The 24,130-nt window shown below is 50.3% G+C and overlaps 1 protein-coding gene across 2 annotated transcripts in view; it reads right to left on the reverse strand.

The window, feature by feature from the left end:
- Positions 1-24,130, reverse strand: part of LYRM4 (LYR motif containing 4) — an 82,995-nt gene that overhangs the window by 33,655 nt on the left and 25,210 nt on the right. The window lies entirely within an intron of this gene.

Consider the following 24,130-nt stretch of genomic DNA (forward strand, 5'->3'; position numbering starts at 1 on the left):
CAGATGGGGCTTCCCAGGTGCTCAGTGCTGAAGAATGCTCCTGCAATGCAGGAGACTCCGGTCAGATCCCTGGGCTGGAAGATCCCCTGGAGGCGGAAATGGCAACCCACTCCAGTATTCTTGACTGGAGAATCCCATGGATAGAGGAGCCTGATGGACTACAGTCCATGGGGTTGCAAAGTGTCAGACAAGACTGAGCACGCATGCAGGTCAGATGCATTTGTATTTGTGCTGCTGAAGCGAGCACGTGGTCAGATGCATTTGTAAGGAGATGGGAAGTGACTGTCAGGAAATGAAGAGTCCTCACACCTGCCTCAGAACTGTCCTCCGGGGAGAGGAGAATGCATTCTGGGACGAGGTCTCTGTTCAAAACCCTTCTGAGAGCCACTCCTCTCCTGGGCCCCTGCTCGACCACACCCAGCATTGCTGTTCATTGCATAGTTAATGGTTTGTGAGAGCGTCTGTCTTCCGCTAAGACAATCAGCAGCTTGACAGCGAGGACAGGAATCGTCTCATCTCCTGCCCCTGGTGTCCAGCGGGACAGCTGGCAACAGCAGGTGCTCATTGTTTACTGAATGAGTCAGCTCAGGGCTCTTCTGCAAATCGTCCTTGTCGGCAGAGAGCCATCCTCCGAGGGTAGATTTACCTTTTGGAAACAGTTAAGTGATTCAGAGTTAACGGTGAAGGAAGAATCAGCAAGAAGAAGAGACACTACTCAATTTTCTCAGGAGCCTGGGAAACTGGACTTGAACGCAGCTCTGCAGAAGGAAGCTTTCTGGAGCGACAGGCCCCCGGGTGAGTCATTTCAGAGCAACGCTTGGATGGAGAGCTCCGCGTGTGGTTCTTGAGGACCGCAGTTCAGGATTCCTCCGCGGAACTTCCTCAAAAGGCAGAGCTTCTGACAGCAGGCGTGGCGGCTCTGAGTGTGCGGCGGAGCTGGGGGCTGGGGGCCTAGCGCCCGTTGCCTGCCTGCCTTGCACTTACATGGCGTCCTGGCTTTAAGAGGCTTTCTGCAGTCACCTTTTCTGACCCAGAGAGAAGAGAAGAAATGAATAAAATGGGTGGGGCTGAAAGAGATTCCTCTGGTGGTACCTCCCTGCTGCAAAGGGTTAAAACAGAATTCCTTTTCCTTAAGGGAGTTGGTTGCTGGCAGCTCACATGTGCTGCGCGGAAGCGGAATAAAGCACGTATTTGCATCTGTGGATACACACACGCATGCGTCCACGGTTATACACTCGTGATTTAAAAATGATACACAGATCTTGATCTTCTTGGGCTTTTTTCTCAGTAAGAATTAAATGCATAATTGAAAATAAAAAGGAGTGAAAAGCCCTTGGTAGCTCAAAGCCAGGGTCTAAGTTGGTTTTTCCTTTATTGTGATAGAACATACGTAAAATTTACCTTTTATACCATTTATTTAGAAGAATTTATTCTATTTTTATAAAACTGTGGTTATACCTAAAATTTATCATTTAAAGTTTCCACCTTTCAGCCACTGCGAAGGCCGGTGCTATGAACACGGGCATGAACAGCTCTTCCAGTCTCTGTTCTCAAGTCTTCTGGGCACAGAACCACAAGTGGAATCGCTGGATTGTAGGTATTTCTAGATTTAAATTTTTGGAGGAACAGCCGTGCAAGGTGAATTTTATAACACCGTGCTGCATCGTACTTGCGGCATGCTGCTGGCTCTGGCTCTGCTGACCATTAATTTCTTACTTAGCTTAATCACAGGATATGTGACTACACCAGATGAAGTCTTATCATGCCAGCCACACAGGCTCATTGGTTTCCTTCACTACCAGCCTCATAGCACAGGTTCTTAGGTAGAGAAACACAAGCTAAGTCTCAACAGAAACGACGATTCAGCTACGTAAGCAGAGCTACTTACTGGGTTGAGCTGAGAAGGCCAGGTCTCCCAGCAGCCAGCTATTCGTGGCTCTACGGGCCTGTGGCCCAGGGCCCCGGAAGCTCTGCATCGTGAGGTTTCGGGGCCCGCTCACCCCACTTCTCAGTGGCACCGTGTACCGCGGGGCAGGAGTACACGGAGACAGTCCCGACTTCCTCCCAGAGCTGTACTGCGTCCTGACTGCCCTCTGCCGCTGTCCGGGGGGCCCACTGGGCTTCCCTGTCCCCTCGCTCCTCTGGGGCGTATGCAGGCCTGGCGGCGTCTGCGCTGTCACCCTGGCTCACACACCCCACTCGAACCTGTCTCCCTAACTTCCTCTGCCCTCAGAACTCCTCGGACGTATTCTCAACGCAGCCCCTCATATTCTCTCAAGCTACTGTAACAGAGCCTTCCCAACTTTTCTCAAGCATCACATGACAGTCCTACAATCTGAACTGTGCACAGAGAGATATGCTTTTTAAATTTTTTGAAAGAATTGAGACCACGTAAGACGAATGAATTTGCATGCTAAGAAAAACAGAAGTATAAAAGAAACTGCTGATGTCATTACATTGATGTTCAGTTGCTCGGTCATGTCTGACTCTTTGTGACCCTGTGAACTGCAGCACACCAGGCTTCCCTGTCCTTCACCATCTCCAGGAGTTTACTCAAACTCATGTCCACTGAGTCTGTGATGCCATCCAACCAGCTCATTCTCTGCCACCCCATTCTCCTTTTGACTTCAAATTTCCCAGCATCAGGGTCTTTCCCAATGAGTCAGCTCTTTGCATCAGGTGGCCAAAGTATTGGAAATTTACCTTCAGCATCAGTCCTTCTACTAAATATTCAGGGTTGATTTCCTTTAGGGTTGACTGGTTTGATCTTCTTGCTGTCCAAGGGACTCTCAAGAGTCTCTCAGCACCATAGTTCAAAGGCATCAATTCTTTGGCGTTCAGCCTTTTTTATTGTCCAACTCTCACATCTGTACATGACTTTTGGAAAAACCATAGGTTTCACTATACAGACCTTTATAGACAAAGTAATGTCTCTGCTTTTTAACATGCTATCTAGATGTCATTGTTTTTCTTCCAAGGAGCAAACATTTTTTAATTTCATGGCTGCAGTCACCGTCCACAGTGATTTTGGAGACCAAGAAAATAAAGTTTGTCACTGTTTCCATTGCTTTCCCATCTATTTCCCATGAAGTGATGGTACCAGATGCCCTGATCTTAGTTTTCTGAATGTTGTGTTTTAAGCCAGTTTTTTCACTCTCCTCTTTCACCTTCATCAAGAGGCTCTTTAATTCCTTTTCCCTTTCTGACATAAGGGTGGTGTCATCTGCATATCTGAGGTTACCGATCTTTCTCCCGGAAATCTCGATTCCGGCTCGCTCTTCGTCCAGGCTGGCATTTCGCATGATGTGCTCTGTCGCTGTGCTGTATTCAGTCACTCCGTCGTATCCAGCTCTTTGCGACCCCGTGGACGGTAGCCCACCAGGCTCCTCCGTCCATGGGGATTCTCCAGGCAAGAATACTGGAGTGGGCTGCCATCCTCTCCTCCAGGGGATCTCCCCAACCCAGGGATCGAACAGGTGGATTCGTTACTGTCTGAGTCACCTCTGCATATAAGTTAAATAAGCAAGGTGACAATATACAGCCTTGACATACTCCTTCCCCAATGTCGAACCTGTCTGTTGTTCCATGCCTGGTTCTGTTGCTTCTTGACCTGCATACAGGTTTCCCTGTATGAGACAGGTAAGGTGGTCTGGTATTCCCATCTCTCTAAGAATTTTCCACAGTTTGTTCTGATCCACTCAGTCAAAGGCTTCAGTGTAGTCAATGAAACAGAAGTAGATGTTTTTCTGGAACTCTCTTGCTTTTTCGATGAGCCAATGGATGTTGGGAATTTGATCTCTGGTTCCTCTGCCTTTTCTAAATCCAGCTTGAACATCTGGAAGTTCTCGGTTCACGTGCTGTTGAAGCCTGGCTTGGAGAATTTTGAGCATTACTTTGCTAGCCTGTGAGATGAGTGCAGTTGTGCGGTAGTTTGAGCATTCTTTGGTATTGTCCACATAATTATGCTTTTTTTTTTGAGGACGAATGACAAAGTAGGAAAAAGAACATGTGAGCCTCAGCTCCTTCTCTGCCGCGGAGCTGTCCCGCACGTCTCTCAGTCTACCCTCCTCTCCCGCTTCCCCAGCAGCATGTGGGCTCCTTCAGGAAGCGCTTTCCCGGCGGCTCCAGGACCCCGCTCCATTCAGGCTCTCCTCCGTGTCTCCTGCAGTGGCTCCCTCCTCCTCGTCAGCAAACACAACAAAACCCTTGCATCCTCACAGAAACCCCGGAGGGACCGTCTCCTGCTCCCCAGGCCCCCGAACCGCAGTGCGGCGCCTTCTGCCCTCACCGCCGCCTTCCCCTCCGACTCGGCGCCTCTGCCTCTGGCCCGCGCCGGCCCTCCCCAATGCCCCCTCCCGTGAAGCTGGAGTGGCCTCCCGCCGCCACCTCCTGGAGGCCTCTTGCTGCTCTGAGCGCGGGACACGGGCACCTATCACGCCCAGACTCTCCCCCACGCTTCGCCTGCTCCTCTGAGGCAACACGGCCCAGTCTCAGGGCTTCACCTCTCATCAGACGCCTTCCAAACGCAGGCCTCCCGCCCAAGAGGCCTTGGAGCTCTAGGTCTGCCTTTTCACCTGTTTGCTGGATGAACCTAGACAATACCAAGGTGGCCGGCATCTCCCAGAGGACATTTCTGGCTCCACGTGGATCCTCTTGGTTCCCTGTTGCTAACAGCATTCCCACTGAGCAAAGTGACACACACACTCACTCACACCCACACACTCTCACACCCACACACTCTCACATATACACACACCCACTCACACACACACACTCTCCCACTTACACTCTCACACACCCACACTCACATACACTCTCACACACACACTCTCACACTCACCCCCCCCCCCCCCCACACACACTCTCACACAGTAGCAATGAAGCAACAAGTGAACTTTACCCACAACAAGGCAGCTCAGATTGGTGACCAGTACCCTGAATGGGCATCAGGGTATTCTTTTTATTATTAAAATTCAGGCATTCTTTTTATTATTAAAACTGAGAAAGGTATTAATTAATGTGACATTCTGAAACCCTAGGATGTTGTATAGAAATAATGAAGATTTGAGTTACACCGAAACTGTTGATGTTTTATAACAGGTTTAGTAACTGTAGTAAGCATAAGAACTGGTTCTGTAAGGACTATTTTCTCTGTTGTGTCTGCTACTTTTTAAGGCGTTTGGAGAATTTAAGAGAAGCCCCTGTAAGAGATTGAAAACTGGTTTTTAATTTGGTTGAGGAAATATAATTTAGCTTTTAATCAATGTGCAAATGTTTAGCAAAAACCCACTTTCAAGTTTCAATTACTAGATGTATAAGATTAATGGAGTGAGGACTGAACTGAGAATAAACCTGGCCGTGGCCGTAAGCCCTGGACACTAGAGGCGCCTCCTTCACGGGCGTGCCTGAGCGTCTCTCTCGCTGCAGGGTGGCTGGGGCCACGAGTCTGTCCAGGACGTCTTGCTCAGAGCTACAAGCCTGAGCATGTGTGTTAGGGATGTGACCCCACTCAGGGATCTCGATTTAGGTTCTTCCGATAGTGCGCAGAGCACACTAACCAGCATGGCCGAGTAACACCTTAAATTATTAGTCAGATCACAGTTTGCCCCACATCGATGGACCATCTATATTCTTTAGTTAAAATCCATCAGTTTTCAAGGAGGCCATAACCCGGCAGTGGGGAATATTCTATGTTACAGAGATTTTTATCATAGGAAGATCTAGTCTGCACATCATGTTTTATTTTTATCATCTAGTATTTGCCACACACAGTTGTAGAAACCATAATGAAAGTGTAAATCTCCGACCTGAGGGGCGAGTGCCTGGGACATGTGTTACTTCAGTCCCGAAGGCTTCTCCTCCCTCCCTTCCTTCCTGGCTCAGTCTACACGTATACTGATTCAGAAGGGCGTCCGCGAACCGGGCCTCTAGCTGGAAATCCAAGGCCTAAGGGCTAATGGCTGCAGCCAGGAGAGCATCCAACATGCTGCTCTGAAGGCCCCCCTTTCCCGGGATGCACAGATGAGGGCTCCCCGAGCGTCCCACCCAGACAGTACCCTCACGGCCGTGGGGCTGGGGGCTGGATGCTCAGCTGTGGGTGGCATGCACCACGCCTGTTCAGCCTTAGTGAAAACAGGCTACACAGGCATGTAAGAAGCAGAACGAATGGCAGCGATTATTATCATTACTATATTTGGAACGATATATAGTAAAGAAAAGCTTCCTATCCGAAGATCAACAGGGACGTCCCGATGGTCCAGTGGTTAAGACTCTACGCTTCCAGTGTAAGGGGCGCAGGTTCAATTCTTGGTTGGGGAACTAAGATCCCACATGGTGCTTGGCGCAGCCAAAAGAATAAAGAAAACAAGGGGTCAATGTGTACCACTATGATGCGGCTGAAAGATCCTGGGTGCTGGAGTGACCCTGCTCAGCCCGTAGAGTCTTCTGTCCTGAGCTGCGGGCCAGAGCTTGCGTCTCTCTCTTCAGAGCTGCTAAATCATGTGTGTGGTTAGAAGCAGTCATTTCTCATCTTCTGACTGCAAGAGGAGAAATACACAGGAGGCAGGAAAACAAATCTGGAGACTAAGAAAGCCTGGATCCTGTTTAAAGCTCTGCTTGAGTTGTTAAGAATAATAGCCAAAAGCCTTATTTACTTATGTATCAAAAGTGTTAACAGAAGGGACTAAGAGGGTAATCTCATCTATTTTTTTTTTTTGTTCTCAGACTGGCCTGCATTGAAGACAAACGTTTTTTTGTGTATAGCTTTTCTTTTTTTTAATTCAAGTACTTTATTTGGCTGCGTGGCATGTGGGATCTTGGCCCCACTGACCAGGGATTGAACCTGTGCCACTGTGAGGGGAGTGAGACGTCTGAACCACTGGACCACCAGGGAAATACCTGCATACACGCTCTTAGATGTCCACACTGTAGGGGCAGCATATTAAAATAAGCAAATTTCAAAGACTAAAGCAGGATGCGAGTGGCTTTTTACCATAAAAGGGTCAAAGTTATAAATGGATAGTCTCTCCTCTTTCCTTTTCTCTTGCAAGGAAAAAAGCTTTATAAAATTTTCCCCCCTTAGAAGCCAATAGATATTAGACAACCTGGTGTTCCTGCTTCTATTAAGAGTTGATTTTACTCTGTGAAGCTGCTGTAAAAACCCTGCAAAAACAAAAAGGACTTGCTCATATTTTATAAGGATCAACCTTCTAACCATTTTAACAAATTAATTTAAGCCATCTGGTGTTTGGAAAATGGGTCTGATTCTATAAAGAAAATAAACAGGTATAATTAGTTCTTGAGTTCGTGCCCTTAAGGGAAAGGAGACCCTTGGATCACATCCCCTGCATTCCATTCATACGCACTCATTTGCCCACCAGCCCCGCTGGGCGTGCGCTGTGGACCAGGCGCTCAAGTTCTCGTGGTAAAGAGACAGCCTCTGCTCCCCGGGGGCTTCCAGAGGGCGGCAGGGAGCTGCCCGAGTGCACAGAACAGCCACAGTCCTGTCCCAGCTCGGCTGGGCCTCAGGGCCCACCCTCAGGACAGAGCCCGCGCGTGGGATGCGAGCTCCCAGGAGCCCCTGGCTCGCCTCGGACCCCTGCTCAGCACCGGCGCCCGGGCCCTCCGTGGGCAGCACCCGCGTGCTCCTTGGCTGGCGCTCCGGGAGCTTTGTCCCCCGCACCCCACTCCTGCCACGTCTCCTCATGACAACAGCCCCCCGCCAGCTGCTGGGGGCAGGGTCTGTCTGACCACCTGGAGTTCCTAGGGCCCGGGAGAGCCTGGCATGCGGGGGCTGGCTGAGCCGGGTAGCTGGCGTGGTGGAGGGCAAGGGCCCTGGCAGAGAGAATGGCCGCAAAGAGGATTCCCTGAGGACACAGCCTCCCTTCTAGAGAGTACTGGAGACAGACTGACAGACACAGGAAGGGGTGGGTTTTGGCTCAGATTGCTCTGGGTCGAAATAAAAAGTGAATCCAAACACACAACTCCTTTGTCAGAGATGAGCCATACAAAGTCCACAGTCTAACACTCGACACAGAGAGAGCCCTCTGTAAGGAAAACTCTAGTCTAATGTAAATACGCTGCATCCAGTCTCCACCCGTGGAAACCCAAGGTCCAGCAGGAGAGGCAGAGCCTCGAGGAGGCTGGGAGAGACGCAGCAGCTCCCAAGACCCCAGGCTGGAGGGTCAGGGGCGGCTCAGGGCCCACAGACCTCCGGCTGGAGGGTGAGGGGTAGCTCAGGGCCCACAGCAGGCCTCACTGCACTGTCTGTGCGCAGGGGGCTGTGACCACTGAACACACACCTGGGGGTCGTCCTCAGGGGTCAGGGGCGGCGGTGATCCCAGGGAACAGCAGGGCTGCAGGAGGTAGGAGGGGCAGGGGCTTGGAGGATGAGCGCCCTCGGAGCACGATCACAGGGTCAGACGCACTGAGGCGCTAGGATGAGGGCAGGCAGATGGGGGCTCCCAGCAGTGAGGAACCCGGGCCTCTGGAGGAGCTGCTCCAGACAGCTGAGGTCCAGCCTGGGGGCGGGCAGGGCTGTGAGAGCTGCGGGAGGAGGCAGGGAGTCCAGGGCATCCTGGAGGCGGCAGGATGGACTGTCTTGCAAGGGAGGCCTGAAGCAGCAGTCTCCCGGGGAGGACACGAGGCCTGAGCCCAAGCAGAACCATAACTGCTTCTTCACCAGGTAAGGGAGGCTCGGAGGGTCTTCTCGCCTGACAAGTTCCACAGACGGACATGTCTACTTCTTTAATAAACAGTACTGGGATAAGGGGTTATCATTTTGGAAAAAGTCCATTTTTAGGCCAAGATAAATTCTCAGTACATCAAAAGTTAAAAATAAAAAAGCATCTATAGAAGCACCAGGAGAAAGTACAAGAGAACTTTTATAATCCTGGGCTGGGAATTCAGCACGATGTAAATGCAGAGGCAATGAAACAGAATGTAGCTACACAGAAATTAAGATCTTCTGTATAAAGAAGTGGTGAACAAAGTAAAAAACAAACGACAAATGGGAAACACACATTTGTGACAAACACGAAAATAAACAATAAGACTGATTAATGTAGAAGGGATAAACGGTTAACATACATAAAGTATCCTTCACTTGACCCATAACTAAAGAGATACTGTCTTTCACAAACTGGATTGATAAAGATGAAAACACTTGCTGTTCTCAGGGCTGAAGGGTGAGGGTGAGGACAGGCTTCTGGAACGGGGAGCTGCTGGGCAGCGTGCGGATGGGGGTCTATGCTTTTAAGGCTCACTCCTTCGGGCTTTGTCCTAAATAAAGATGTAGGTGCTAGATGTCTACTCTGGCCCTGCTCATAATGGCAAAAAGCTGAGACCAATGTCATGTAAGCAGTAAGGGGCCAGGTAAATGACAACATGGTCACACTGTGGAACACCATCAGTAGTTAACAAGAGTGCACACACCCACGACACCACCTCGAACGCGCAGGGAATTCTGGAAGGCGGCGCTGGAATGTCACATGGGAAGTGAGAGGTAGAGCCAGGAGAGCAGGAGGAGAGCAACTTCCTTTTTGCCTATACGTGTCTCATCTGGACAATGATTACTTTGATTTAAAATATGAAAAGTAGGGGACTTCCCTGGTGGTCCAGTGGCTAAGACTCTGCGTTCCCAATGCAGGGGGACTGGGTTCGATCCCTGGTCAGAGAAGTGGATCCTACATGTCACAACTAAGACATGGCACAGCCAAACACATAAATAAATAAATATTTTTTAAAAAAGAAAAGGAAATTAATATAAATTTCAAGAAAGAAAACAAAACCAAAACCCCCTCCAAGTTATCTAGCCAGTAAGTCACAAGATGCTTCTTGTTCCCCTTTTTTAACACATGGTCATGAAAATCCTATCTACAGTGCTTTAAAGCCAGGCTCTCTCTACCTCCCTGACTTAGGAGGGCAGGGCCACAGTGGGTATGTTAATGAACTGCCCTAAAAGGCAGTTTCCTCATCTCGAAGTATTGGCTGGAAGGCTAACTGAAACGGTGCAGGTAAATCATTTAGCACAGAGCCTGGTACAAAGTGCGTGCTCAAAAAAATGTGATTTATTATCAGTATTAGAACTCTTCCACGTTACAGTTTTCCAGTGCCCTATTACATGTAATTATTACCTGACTCTGGACTTCTAGACTATGTAACATTATTATACTATCTCCATCTCAACAGCCTCCTTTTTACTGCGTCTCAGAGAAACTAAGTAGAGAGCCTAAGATCACAACCTGGGCTTTGAAAGCAGATTGCTGACTTGAACAGGCTCTCCTTCTCAATCACAGCCATGGAGGATCAATGAGCCCCTATATTTCTACGTGAGTTTACGGCGACTGTGAAGCGCTCGGCACTGTGCTCTGATGGTGCCTTGGACAGAGCCAACCAAAGTGCTGCTCGTAACTCGGGTCTGCTGATGATCACATTTCTTAAAAAGATATGACATTTTTCTATGACGGTTGTGGTGACAGCAGAGAGCTCAAAAAGCACAAAAAAGAGAAAAAAAAAACACAAAAACAATCCACAGAGGTGGCGACATCACCTGTCTAAGAAATCAATATGTGCTTCATTTAATCTATGAATCTAATCACTGTTGTCCCCAGACCGAAGCATTTTCATTAGAGTGCTACTGTGTTCAATAATTCTTTACACAACAGAAGCTGCTCTGACCCAAAGCACGTTTTTCCTGGGCTAGAAAAGCAGACTGATACTGACATCGCTGCGGACTAGACAGAGGCAAAGAGTTGACGTACTCTCCCCGAGGTCCTCAGCGAGTTACGGCAGAACCAGACCTGAGTCCAGGCCCTTGTGCGGTAATCTGCCTCAGATTCCACAGGGAGGGAGCCCACTCTTCCTTGCTTTAATTTCTTCATAGGATTTTTTGGAATCAGTTCTCAGTTTATCTTGGAATTATGAAGCATTATGCGAAGCACATGGAATAAGTATGTTGGAGTTGTAATAAATTCCTGAGTTGATGCAAAATAATTGATTTCCTTGAGTTTTGTTTTGCTTTTTTAAACAGTTTGTCTCAAATTACAAATCCTCAACACTTTTAAATAGCCTTGACATTAAATGCTTTCCTTACATATAGATGAACTTTAGTCCAATGTAACACTAGGAAAAGTTCATTTAGAAAAAAATTCATCTGGTATCTGTAGTAGTGATGCCCCTGTTCTGAACAATCTTAATGAGCAATAATCAGCTGAATATGAAGACTTTGACAGTCTCTGACACTTAAAATTTAATTGAATGCTATTTAATTAAAACTGTCATTCAGTCCCTAAGTCATGTTCGACTCTTTGCAACCCCACTGACTGCAGTATGCCAGGGTCCTCTGTCCTCCACTATTTCCCAGAGTTTGCTTACACTCATGTCCATTGAGTTGGGTGAGGCTATCTAATCATCTCACCCTCTGTTGCCCCCTTCTCCTCCTGCCCTCAATCCTTCCCAGCATCAGAGTCTTTTCCAATGAGTCAGCTCTTTGCATCAGCTGGCCAAGTATTGGAACTTCAGCTTCAGCATTGGTCCTTCCAATGAATACTCAGGGTTGATTTCCTTTAGGATGGACTGGTTTGATCTCCTTGCTGTTCAAGGGACTTTTAAGAATTTTTTCCAACACCACAATTTGAAAACATCAATTCTTTGGTGCTCAGCCTTCTTAATGGTCCAACCCTTATATCCGTACACGGCTACTGGAAAAAACAGCTTTGACTATAGACTGTTGTCAGCCAAGTGATGTCTCTGCTTTTTAATATACCACCTAGGTTTGTCATAGCTTTCCTTCTAAGGAATAAGTGTCTTTTAATTTCATGGCTACAGTCACTGACTGAAGTGATTTTGGAGCCCAACAAAATAAAATCTGTCACAATCTCCACTTTCCCCCCTTCTGTTTGCCATGAAGTGAAGGGGCAGGATGCCATGATCATTTTTTTAATGTTGAGTTTCAAGCCAGCCTTTTGACTCTTCCTCTTTCACCTTCATCAAGAGGGTTTTTAGTTCCTCTCTGTTTTCTGCAGAGCCGTACCATCTGCACGTCTGAGGCTGCTGATACTTCTCCCAGCAATCTCGATTCCAGCTTGTGACTCATTCAGCTCAGCGTTCTGCAGGGCGCACTGTCTGCTGTTGTTTAGCTACTAAGTCATGTCTGACTCTGTGTGACCCCGTGGGCTGCAGCCCGCCAGGCTCCTCCGTCCATGGGGTTTCCCAGGCAAGAATACTGGAGTGGGTTGCCATTTCCTTCTCTAGGGGATCTTTCCAACGCAGGAATCAAACCCGTGTCTCCTGCATTGGCACGAAGATTCTTTACCACTGAGCCTCCCAGGAAGCCCCTGCATGTAAGTTTAAGCAGGCTGACAACATACAGCCTTCTCGTACTCCCTTCCCAATTTTGAACCAGTCCACTGTTCCATGACTGGTTCTAACTGTTGCTTCTCGACTTGCATACAGGTTTCTAGGAGAGAGGTGGGCTGGTCTGGGACTCCTACCTCTTGAAGAATGTCCCATTTCTGTGACCTACACAGTGAAAAGCTTTATCGTAGTTGATGAAGCAGAAGTAGATGTTTTTAAAATCACCCCCCTTCCAGCCAAATATACACATGTAAACACACATATGCACGTACACATAGCATGATAACCTGACCACGTCTCACGTGACCGAAAACATCAGCTGTCAGAAAACATCATTTTTAAATTAGTCCCCTTCCTCTGACACCTTTGGAAGCATGTTGGGTCAGACTCTTTCCTGGGACATAATTCAGTTTAAAAAAAAAAAAAAATTCTCTGTGTGTGTCTCAGCGGCCCAGCAGTGAGTGCCTGGAGCAGACGCAGCAGACAGCGTGAGCTGATGTCTCAGCCGCGAGGCAGGAGGGCAGCTGTGGGTCTCAGTGACCTCAAAATCCCCATCTTCTCCTCAGTAAAAAGAATTTACTGGCAAATATGTTCTATCCCAGCTGAAAGAGAGATTTAAAGACCTGTCTGGGCTGCCGTGCCTGCCGGGGGGTGTTCCTGGGCTGGAGTCCCAGGAGCACATCGCGGGCCCCGTGTCGCGCTGACCTCCGGGGCCCCGTGGAGAAGCCAGCTCAGAACCGCGGCTTGGTCGGTCAGGGGTCTAATTGCAAATACGTCACATCACACAACCGATGTGCCTCTGAGAAGGGAAAATTCAAGCCCCGGTGCAGCTCTAAACCTGCCGTCACCCCACGGTTGCTCCTGGTTCGCTTCCGGGAGTTCAAAGGCGTGAATGACCGATGGGGAGGCGGAGGGCTCCCCGTGTGCCGAGGCAACAGAAGAGCTGCAGGAGCCGATTGTGAACGCGAGACACCCCAACCCTGCCCCTGAAAAACGAACCTCCACGATGAGATCACACACATTTTGATGAACAAATAATCCAAAAACCCCTCGTTGTCTCACAGGTGCTCATCCGGATTAAAGCCGCGCCTGAAACGGCAGACTGAAGGGGCCAGAGGGGCCTCAAAGAGCCGCGTGGGGGGGCGTCCTGCAGAAGCGTCAGGCCGCTCCCCGAAACCCAGAGACCTCCTGCGGAACTCTGTCTGCTTGAGGCGGACACATTTCTGGGGGTGATATCAGATATAAGGCACTATGTTTATATCTTAAAAACACATACACACTTCAACCCAGTAATTTTAATTTTGGAAGTTTGTCTTAAGAAAACAGCCAGGAATGTACGTGAAGGTTTTTATAGCCACAATGTCTCTAACAGGAGAGGGAGGAAAAGGAAACCGAATAATTGTCAACATCCGGGAGATAAAAGAAACACATCATGGTAAGCTCTAACATAAAATATGCTGGGAGTCATAAAAAGAAACCACTAGGCAAGAGAGGCCCGAGGCCCGTGAGATGCTGAGCAGACCTCAGGTGAGGAGGCCGGCAGCCCCGGCGCGGCTGTGACCCCCAGGGAGCGACGAAGGCGAGCTCGCGTCGCCTCTGCGTTCACGTCTGAGTTCCAGGCAGGTTCAACAGCTGCCGACAGGCAGCTCACGGAAGCCATCTGAGGTCCATCTGAGGTCCTTCTGACGTCAGGCCGACCCCCAGGCCTCCAGGAGAAACGGTGGAGCCATGTGACACCTGGGGCGGAACCTGACTCCAAGACAAACCCCCAGAGTGGGTCAGCAGGGAGCCGTCTGAGTCCTGGGCTAAGATCATGCGTTTGCTAAACTGGGAGAATCAAGACAGATGAGTGAGAAACACACCTGACTGTAATTGAAGCTTATGGTCATTAACAAGGGGCCCCAAGTGATTCGGAGCAGCTGAGGAGGTTATAAGAGTCACCCTTTTGCAACCACGAGGTAATAACTGATTCAGGCAAGATGTGTTAATGGGTCTGGAAACCACTGGGCGAAAGGCTGATGGGGAACCGTTTATTTATTAATCACGAAGAGACGTGGGATGTTTGTAATGGAAATCTCGCCTCCACTTTAACAAAGGATCAAACTGAGCACAAAGCAATACCAGTTCCACCGGCATTGTGGGCTACTGACGGCTGGAAAGGGAGAAGCCTTATCACCCACTCAGGGTTCCTGCCGAAGGGTCTGTTCCAAGCGTCATAACAGAGACACGCTGACTGATTCAGACTGAGAACAGTCTAGACTAAATATGCCAATATCATGAAAGCTGGGGGAAGAAAAAAGGCAGAGGGTCTCTTCCACATCAAAGGAGACTTAAGAGATGTGACTACATCTCTTAAGTGAATGCACCTCTCGAGGCCTGAATGGGTTCTGGCTCAGAGGCAGTTATGAAAGTGGGGCTGGAGGTGTGAAAACGGACTGTGAGTCAGCCAGCATTCACCGATGCCAGTTCTGAGGTGTGAAAACGGCACCCTGCAACGGCACACATGTCCTTGTCCTAAGGAGATACCGACCGACATCCACAGAGGTAGGGTGACGTCTGCAACCTAATGTCAACATTGGTGAAATGAAGAAAAGGGCAAATATTCACTCTTTTACATAAGCTGCTCAAGTTCAAGTAAAACAATTTCTTAAAGGAGAAAACCATCCAGAGAAGAGTGATTCGCTACTTTTCATTCAGAAAAAATATGCCTGACGGACGAGTGTTAACGTCAGCCCGTGAGCTGCCTCAGCGCCTACCTTGGCAGCTGAGTGGAGCGCGCACTCTGAAGGTGCCGTGAACCTCTTCAAAGTTAAATCTGCAACATCAGCAACGCTGTCAGCAAGTACCACAGGCCTTATGAGACTACAGCGAGGACTTTAACATACAGAAATGTTGAGTCCCACCCCCTTGCCCCAACCCTAATAAACCAAGAAGTCACTTCAGTCAAAACGCAGAGCTCACAGAAGCCTGAGACTTCACAGGCCCTGAGTGGTATGTTCACCTCTCAGACCGTCTCCTTTGTTGAGCGAACAGGAGTTCGCTTCCCACAGGCCTTTCAGTGAACGACATCTAAAGGGCATCACTTCCACCTGAACAGGACGGGTCAGCGGCCATGGAGGTGGATGGGACAGCTCCAGGGGCCGGGAACAAGGCCCAAGGGCGAGGCCTGGCCTTCAGATATAACGGCCTTGGGTGTTTTGGTGTAGCTTCTGCTGGGAGACCTTACGTTTTTTAAGTTGCTAATATCACCAGCAAGAGACGTTCGTGCACGCAGCCTTAATGCATCTTTGTTTTTAAATTACTGACAGGTGCTCCTGTGCTACCACAGGAGGCATGGTCCATTAACCTTCTCTGGCAGAGGGATGTCAGGAACCCTGTGAAAGCCCTCAGGAGGAGCCCCTGCTCACAAGGACATCAGCCAGGACGTCTTCAAGGGTCTCAAGGCAAGGGCTGGGGGCTCACCTCTCGACGCGGCTTGTTCATGTGCTGAACGGGTGTTTCACTGATTCACACGGTAACTTCCTTTCTCTCTAACACGGAATGTAGGCTTCATGGGGGTAGCGGCAGGGACAGGATCTCTTATTTATTATCATTTATTGCTGTATCCCAGTGTCTGGAACAGTGTCTAGTACATAAAGAGTTGCAGAAATAATGCACAAAGATTGAATGGTTTTTAGAGCACTCTTCTGCACACCTAGTCTGGCTTTACACTGAAACAACAGCAAACCCTATAACACACACCCCACATGCCCAATACCATCGGAAGCACTTTTCTGCATTAACTCAACCCTCAACAGGCTTACTAAGCAGGTATGGCCGTCACTCCCATCGTGACTGAGGACACGGGCACAGATGGCGGCCAAGTGACCTGCCCAAGGGCAGCGGTTGACCCGGGTATTGCTGCGGACGGCGTGGCTACAGGTCACAGCGGTGCCTCCCGCCAGGTCAGAGGGCTGGCCTCGCTGTCGGATGCACAGACCCCAGGGCTAACCCTCCCGCAGGTGGACAGACTTCCGGAGCCTCCAAACTCATCTTTTCCCAAGCCAGACATCCCAGAGCCTCCAGCTGCGTAGCAGACGCCGTGGAGCTGGTGCTCTGACACTGGGTCCCCCTCTTTGGGTTTCATCGAGCTGGTCCCTAAAAGGTCAAGAGTCCAGCCATGGATGCCAACAGCCCTGGGGGTGAGACCCAGCCTTGCAAAGTCACGATTTGACTTGAGCAAGCTTCCTGTTCGGAAAAACGAGCTGATAATAAGTCCTCCTTCCTGGCAATATCCGCCACCGTTTGGTCCAACTCCCTTGGGCAGGGCCCTGGCACACACGTTGCCCTCGGGACTCATCAGCGCTCACGGGCACAGTGACTCTATGCAGCTTTTATGGAGTGCACTGCACTGGCCTGGCAGACAGCCGTCCTGTGTTTGCACTGGAATGGTCTGCCTCTTCAACTGGATTTCACGTGGCGACACTGACTCAATTCTGTCTCCTGCTGCACAGCTCCTCCTTGCTCATAAGAGGGAAAAACCCTCATAGAAACAATTTATAGCACATCAAAATATTGACAGGAGCCTTAAGCCTTAATGTCTGAAGATAGCAGCGAGCATGACTTATCACAGAAGCTTCACTGTTTATAACCCGGCAATTAGGCAGTATTGACAGATGGAAACGCATTATTGATGTCAATTAGAGAAGCGTGAGACTGATGAGGCTCCCAAAGCTCTGACATGGGCAGTTAGAGCAACGCCTGTCAATATACCTCAAAGCCCCGGAGGGCCGGGAATGCGGGCGGCCAGGAAACAGAGGCCCTCCCACACTGGCCGCGAGGCCACTTCAACTCAGATGCACTTGGGAGGGTCCGACTGGAAGGACATCGAGGCCGTGCGCACGAATGAAGGCTTGGGCGCCTGCACGGGGGAGGCGCGCGCACGGGGGAGGCGCGCACACGGAGGAGGCGCGCACACGGAGGAGGCGCGCGCACGGACGAGGCGCGCACATGGTGGGCCCGCAGCCGCGCCGCCTGCACGGCCAGGATCTGACACCAAACCGGGACGCGTCCCCGGGACGCCGGCACTGGGGTGTCTCCCACGGGCGGGGACACCGTGCCGCTGCACTGGCTCTTGCTGGATCGTCTTGTCCCGGCAGAGGGGGTCGCTTCCGTCTCTCTGACAGAGCAACCTGTCAACAGGGGGGTGGCCGGCCACCAGGGAGGGGGGCCCCTGCCAGCGGCCACGTCGCCGCCTAACGGCTCTCTACACTGCCCAGCAGAGGACAAGCACAGTCGCTGGCCTAGAGGGAAACATGGGCTCCCTTTAAAAACAGTTTTCAGTAAGAAAAGCACTTAATATTAAGAAAAGCGTGGACAGCTGCACACAGTGCAGGGTACGAACCACTATACGATCATGGCAAGAAAAACACGGACAGCTACAGGGACAGCTGCAAAATTTAAACAACAGCTGAGAGTTACTGAAAACGCGCGTGCTGAGCCTGCTCGGCGGAGACAGAGCGGGATCAGAGCCAGAGACAGGATTTGTGCTCTCTTCCAGTCTCCCCTCCTCACCCCATTCCTTTTGCGAGGCCTGTCGAGTCCAGTAAAGAATGTCTCCCTGGTGATGAAGCATCTGTGGTCTGTCATCTGCGTGAAGGGCGGCTTGTGTCACAGCTCATGGGTCCCCTAAAGCCGCCATGATCCACACCACGTCCCTGCCATTGCTGGGTGTTAAAAGCGTCTGTGAAGTGTAGCCAAGTTTCTCTGGACTTGGCCCCGAGGCCGCAGCTGACAGTGGGAACCACTATTACATAACTCAGGCAGGCCACCAGCCATGGCCGACGTCAATGCAACAGTCTGCCTGTGACACCTGGCGGCCAAGCTGTTTCAGGTCAATTCAGTAAACGCAGAGGGTCAATGACAAACCTCACCTTGCTCAAAATCCAACATTCACAGGTACGCTTCTGGGATCTAACTATCACTATCAATTATTTTCAGACTCAGAAAACATCAGGCGTGGAAGGGGGCCTTACGCCCCTGCACGCCCACGGGAGGAAACTGGCCTCGACGACCGTCTGCAGTGGGCAGGGTCGGGGCAGGCTGGCCTGTGTGCAGTGACGGGTGGGCACTGAGCTCCGAGTGCGCATCCCCGTCTGTGCAGGAGACCCTGGGACACGCTCGGCTGAGGGAGTGCAGATCCACACCGCGAAGGAAGCTCCACTCCAACCCCAATGAGGCGTGTTACAGAGAGCAGAGTCACAGAAGGAGCTCCTGTGCTGTCAGCGTCTGGGAAAGCGAGGCACCCAATTTCTCGCCTTTTCCAGACGAAGCCCAGTGGCTCGTGGACTTGCTGGTGATGCTGCCTCGGGTTTTGACAGACTAGAAAGGCAATGCCAAAGAATGCTCAAACTACACACAATTGCACTGGTCTCACACACTAGTAGAGTAATGCTCAAAATTCTCAAGCCAGGCTTCAATAGTACCTGAACCGTGAACTTCCAGATGTTCGAGTTGGTTTTAGAAAAGGCAGAGGAACCAGTGATCAAATCGCCAACATTCGTTGGATTATTGAAAAAGCAAGAGAGTTCGAGAAAAACATCTACTTCTGCTTTATTGACTATGCCAAAGCCCTTGACTGTGTGGATCACAATAAACTGGAAAATTCTAAAAGGGAAATACCAGACCACCTGACCTGCCTCTTGAGAAACCTGTGTGCAGGTCAGGAAGCAACAGTTAGAACTGAACATGGAACAACAGACTGGTTCCAAATAGGAAAAGGAGTGTGTCAAGGCTGTATATTGTCACCCTGCTTATTTAACTTACGTGCAGAGTGCATCATGAGAAACGCTCGGCTGGATGAAGCACAAGCTGGAATCAAGATTGCCGGGAGAAATATCAGTAACCTCAGATATGCAGATGACACCATCCTTATGGCAGAAAGTGAAGAAGAGCTAAAGAGCCTCTTGACGAAAGTGAAAGAGGAGAGTGAAAATGTTGGCTTAAAGCTCAACATTCAGAAAACTGAGATCATGGCATCTGGTCCCATCACCTCATGGCAAATAGATGGGGAACCAGTGGAAACAGTGACAGACTTTATTTTCTTGGGCTCCAAAATCACTGCAGATGGTGATTGCAGCCATGAAATTAAAAGATGCTTGCTCCTTGGAAGAAAAGTTATGACCAACCTAGACAGCATATTAAAAAGCAGAGACATTACTTTGCCAGCAAAGGTCTAGTCAAAGCTACGGTTTTTTCATTAGTCATGTATGGATGTGAGAGTTGGACTATAAAGAAAGCTGAGTGCCGAAGAATTGATGCTTTTGAACTGTGGTGTTGGAGAAGACTCTTGAGAGGCCCTTGGACAACAAGGAGATCCAACCAGCCCATCCTAAAGGAAATCAGTCCTGAATATTCATTGGAAGGACTGATGCTGAAGCTGAAACTCCCAATATTTTGGCCACCCGATGTGAAGAACTAACTTATTGGAATAAACCCTGATGCTGGGAAAGGCTGAAGGTGGGAGGAGAAGGGGACGAAAGAGGATGAGATGGTTAGATGGCATCACCGACTCAATGGACATGAGTCTGAATAAACTCCGGGAGTTGGTGATGGACAGGAAGGCCTGGCGTACTGCAGTCCATGGAGTCGCAAAGAGTCAGACACAACTGAGCGATTGAACTGAACTGAAGGAGATTCTATGCAACTTCGGGGGGGTAGTTTTTACAGCATTAAGGAAGCGAGATGGGGGGGTGAGAAGAGGAGCACTTGTTAGGCTCTATGGACATGCTTGAAGAAAAAGAATCTATGTAAAAGACTGATTTAAATGCACACCAGCATTATTGAATAAAGCTAAGATTATTACAGGGCCCCACTTCAGAGAATTTTTAGAGCCTTTCAATTATTTATAACTGACCAATCTGTGAAATGACAGCCTTAATTACCAGGTTTGGGGACGAGAAAGCATCTCTGACACATCCCTTGGTTTTGGTATTTCAAATACGCAGCAGGGGCAAGACTAGCCTTCACTTACGAATGGTGTTCCTTGGGCTTCAGAAGACACAGTGAATGATGATCAAGTCTTAAGAGTGATTAAATACCCTTACGGAGGATAGAGGGGTGTTGAAAAGCATCAGGATTTGAATTCAGGTGCCTTTTGCGCGAAGCCTCTCCTCTTCCCTGTGACTCCTAGCTGTGTCTCTGAGTGAAGCGGCAGACACCTGACTGTGTGTGATCATTGGTGAAACCGCCCTTCACACACATGCAGGTAAAACCCACGAAAGGCAGATACCCAGCGCTGAGAGAGGAGGGCCAGCTCTCACACGCGCGCTGGGCTGGGTCGTCAGCTCGCCGGCGCCCAGAGCACCTGGGACAGAAACCCAGAGTGACACACGCGGGCCCCCTCTGTCCCTTGCTCGGCGAGGGGGCAGCGTGCCCTGTGGGCTTGGGGGGAGCCTGGGCGCGAGCACGGCGCGGAGGGACGACGACCGCGGCAAGGACCGCGGGCGGGAGGCCGGCACGCGGCTCCACGGGAGGCCGGCAGGACTGCCGCTCGGGAACCCGAGAGCAGGAGCGCTCTCACACAAGGTGGGCGACCTCCACCCTGCCCGACGGGGGCTCTGTGCTGCTCTTTCCTTTCTAAGGCAGACAGCTGAGAGAGTTTTCTGAGCAGTGAGCAAGGAGACCAGCCCCGAGGGATAAGCTGTTCACGAGGGGGACTGCTGCCTTCTTGGGGGGTTCTGAGAACCAACAGGAGGAATGCGCACCCGGCTGCCTCCTCCCACCTTCGGGTCTTGCTTACCTTCGGGGGAGGTAAGGCCAGCCCGCATGGCCCCTCTTCTGAGAACTGCCCGAACAGCCGTGGGCTGTCCTCCTCCGAACTCTGTGTCCCCGGGAGAACAATCCAAACACGCCCCGTCTGAACCTCCGCATCGAACGTGGGAGGGCAACAGTGTGTGATTTGCCTGGCAGAGTGGGATCAAAGTCCCTGAGACGTCAGCCAGGGAGCAGGGAGGGGTCAATCAAACAGAAAGTAGCATCAACCCTAAGGAGGAGCCTGGGGGAGCACTCCCATCCTTCTCCAGCCTGTGGGTGATCGCCTTACTGCTCTTCACCTGCTGCTGCCATTTTCATTGAAGGAAAACGTTCTCCTCAAAAATATGCTTTGGTACCAGTGACGTGTCTTTACCAGAAAGGAAGGTTAGCAGCTGAGATGCAGGCAACACTAATAAAACAATCCAGCTTTTTTTTTTTTTTACTTTCTCTGCAGCAGAAAGTTGAGGCTAGGAGAAGGTTTTGGAATTTATGATGGCGCAAATACTTTGCTCGCCTGGAACCGAGACTCCAGAGAGTTAAGGTCCTGGTGGGAAACGGCCAAGGAAAGTTGCGCACACAGTAATTTACCCTGAAATACATCAGCAGCTTCTGCAAATACTCAAGAAGGGGACAGATACTGATGTGAAATGTTGAACCACGGCATTTCAGAACTGGAAGGAGCCTTGGAGCTACAGTGTGATCCTTTAATTTTATAGACGAGAAACTGAAGGCTTGAAGTTCAAGCTCCAAAGGACTTACATTTCCCACCGTCAAATATCAGTCAGTGTCTAAAACACTTCATTTTATTTTTCTCAATTAAGAGAAATTGATGATTGGTTATAAAATTCTTCTTTAGGAGAAGAGAGAATTTTTAAATTCTCTCTTGATTTTTGAAAAAAATCAAGAAGTTACCATCTTGACTAATTTTAAGTGTATATCAACAATTCAATAGTGTTAAGTACATTCACATTGTTATAAAACACATCTCTAGAACTTTTTTACCCTGAAAACCTGAGACTACACCCATTTACACACTAATTCCCCTTTCCGCTCCCCCACCCCTGGCTGCCACCACCACCTTCCCCTCCCTCTGCACCTGACCCCGTGAGGACCCTCACACCAGGGCAATCCGGCAGTGCTGGTCCTTCTGGGAATTTGGGTCACTTCTACCCCTTGAACACTGTGAATGATGTGTAACTCCTTCCGTGTAGTTTAAATGCCCCTAATCTACAGATGACTTTCCTCTCCTCCATCAAAACGACTGCCAAGTAAACTTTAGCGGTTCCCCTGAAACTACCAGAACACTGCGTCAGCTGAAAGTGAGCCAGAGGTCAGGGAAAGTGCACACTGCTTTTCCCACAAGACCTGTGGGTAAAACGCCCAGCTTCTCAGGCCGTCTGCAGGATGACGTCCGGGTTCACAAGCAGGCTGCCACCCCTGACATCAGCCCCCTCCTGGCATCTGCACGGTAGTGCATGGTGCCCGCCCCGAGTCACGTCTGACGGCAGGGTCACAGCTCTGGGTCCCACACAGCCGCTATTTGAACTGCTTCATTAAAGAACACGAACAGCTGACATGGTGTGGAATCTTGTTATCACTAAAAAAAATGCTGACAACAATGGTATAACTCCAACATCTTGTTATCCAGAATTAGAAGACACGATATCCAGCTGACCTTCTCAGGGTGTAACTACAGCCTATAGCTAACAATGTACGTCCCCATCTAAACACTTAAGTTACACAAGCCCTGCTGAGCTGGGTAGGTGAATATCGCATCACTGGCGCAGTGGGCAAACGTCCTGTGGAGGTTAAGTCCAGCGCTCATTCACCAGCCTACACGCGTGAGGGGCTGGGAGCCTGTCAGCCCCCTCGGCCCTGAGCCCAGCAGTGCTGCAGGGTCGCCTTCCCAGGGGACCCGCTGAGGAACAGCACACAGCTGGACGTACCCCCAAGCCTGGCACAGACACGTTAGTTTTCAGCAGGTTTGAACAAAAAGGTGCCACACACTTAAAATTCAGCTGGATCCCCCTGAAGCCATCACTGTGACTCGCACGCTCAGGGAGATCTCGTCCGAGTACAGAAACACGGGGGCTGGGCCTGCTCAGCTCGTGAGGCGGGAGGGGCTCCTGCTGCTGCTTCTCCCACCGGCAAGGGCTATCAAGTCAGGGAGGTAACCGTTTCAGAATGCTGGGGAAATGCTTTCTCTGTGATTTCTCACCGTCTCTGTGAGCTACCCAGGCTGGGCACTGCCCTCCCTGCAGGTTACGGAGTATAGCAAACAGCCTTACAAAAGAAGACTGCTTACAATCCTAAGGGCGTGACATATGCGGACCTCTAAGCTAGTGGTGATGACAGTCTCATAAATGCCTTATACAGAGGGGTCAGAACGAATACTTAGTCAGAACAGCAAAATGGAGAAAAGAACAAGGATGAAAGCAGAGTCTGGTTGACGCTCTTGCTTCTCTGTCTGGCGTGAACCACCCAGATCTGTTATGTCTCGGGCAGAACGTTCTCCATCACTTCTCCACGGCCTGGACTGTGAGAGCCACGTGCCCGGGCCCCATGTTCCGCTGGCTTCCGCGCACCCTCCCAGCGCAGCTGGCACCCACGCGAAGGGCCTCTCCCACTTTTCTGACCCCACCTGGGAAGTGGACAGGGAAGCCAGGTTTGGCAGGGGCTGGTCCGGAACCTGCTTTCAGCAGAGGAAGAACTCACGTGAGCTGCCAGGCTCAAGCTGTCTTTACGGAACCATTCTATCTGGAAACAGAGTTTATGGAAAAGTGGGCAAATGTGTCTGCTGTTATGGGACACGAGAGGATGCAGGCAGCTGGAGAGAGGGAAGCCTGGTGTTAGGGGGAGAGGTGGTGGAGAGAGGGGAGCCTGGGGTTCGGGGGGAGATGGTGGAGAGGGGAGCCTGGGGTTGGGGGGGAGGTGATGGGGAGAGAGGGGCCCTGGGTTAAGGGGGAGAGGTGGTGGAGAGGGG

This window comes from Cervus canadensis, chromosome 28, assembly GCF_019320065.1.
Source record: "Cervus canadensis isolate Bull #8, Minnesota chromosome 28, ASM1932006v1, whole genome shotgun sequence".
In the NCBI taxonomy this organism is placed as follows: Eukaryota; Metazoa; Chordata; class Mammalia; order Artiodactyla; family Cervidae; genus Cervus; species Cervus canadensis.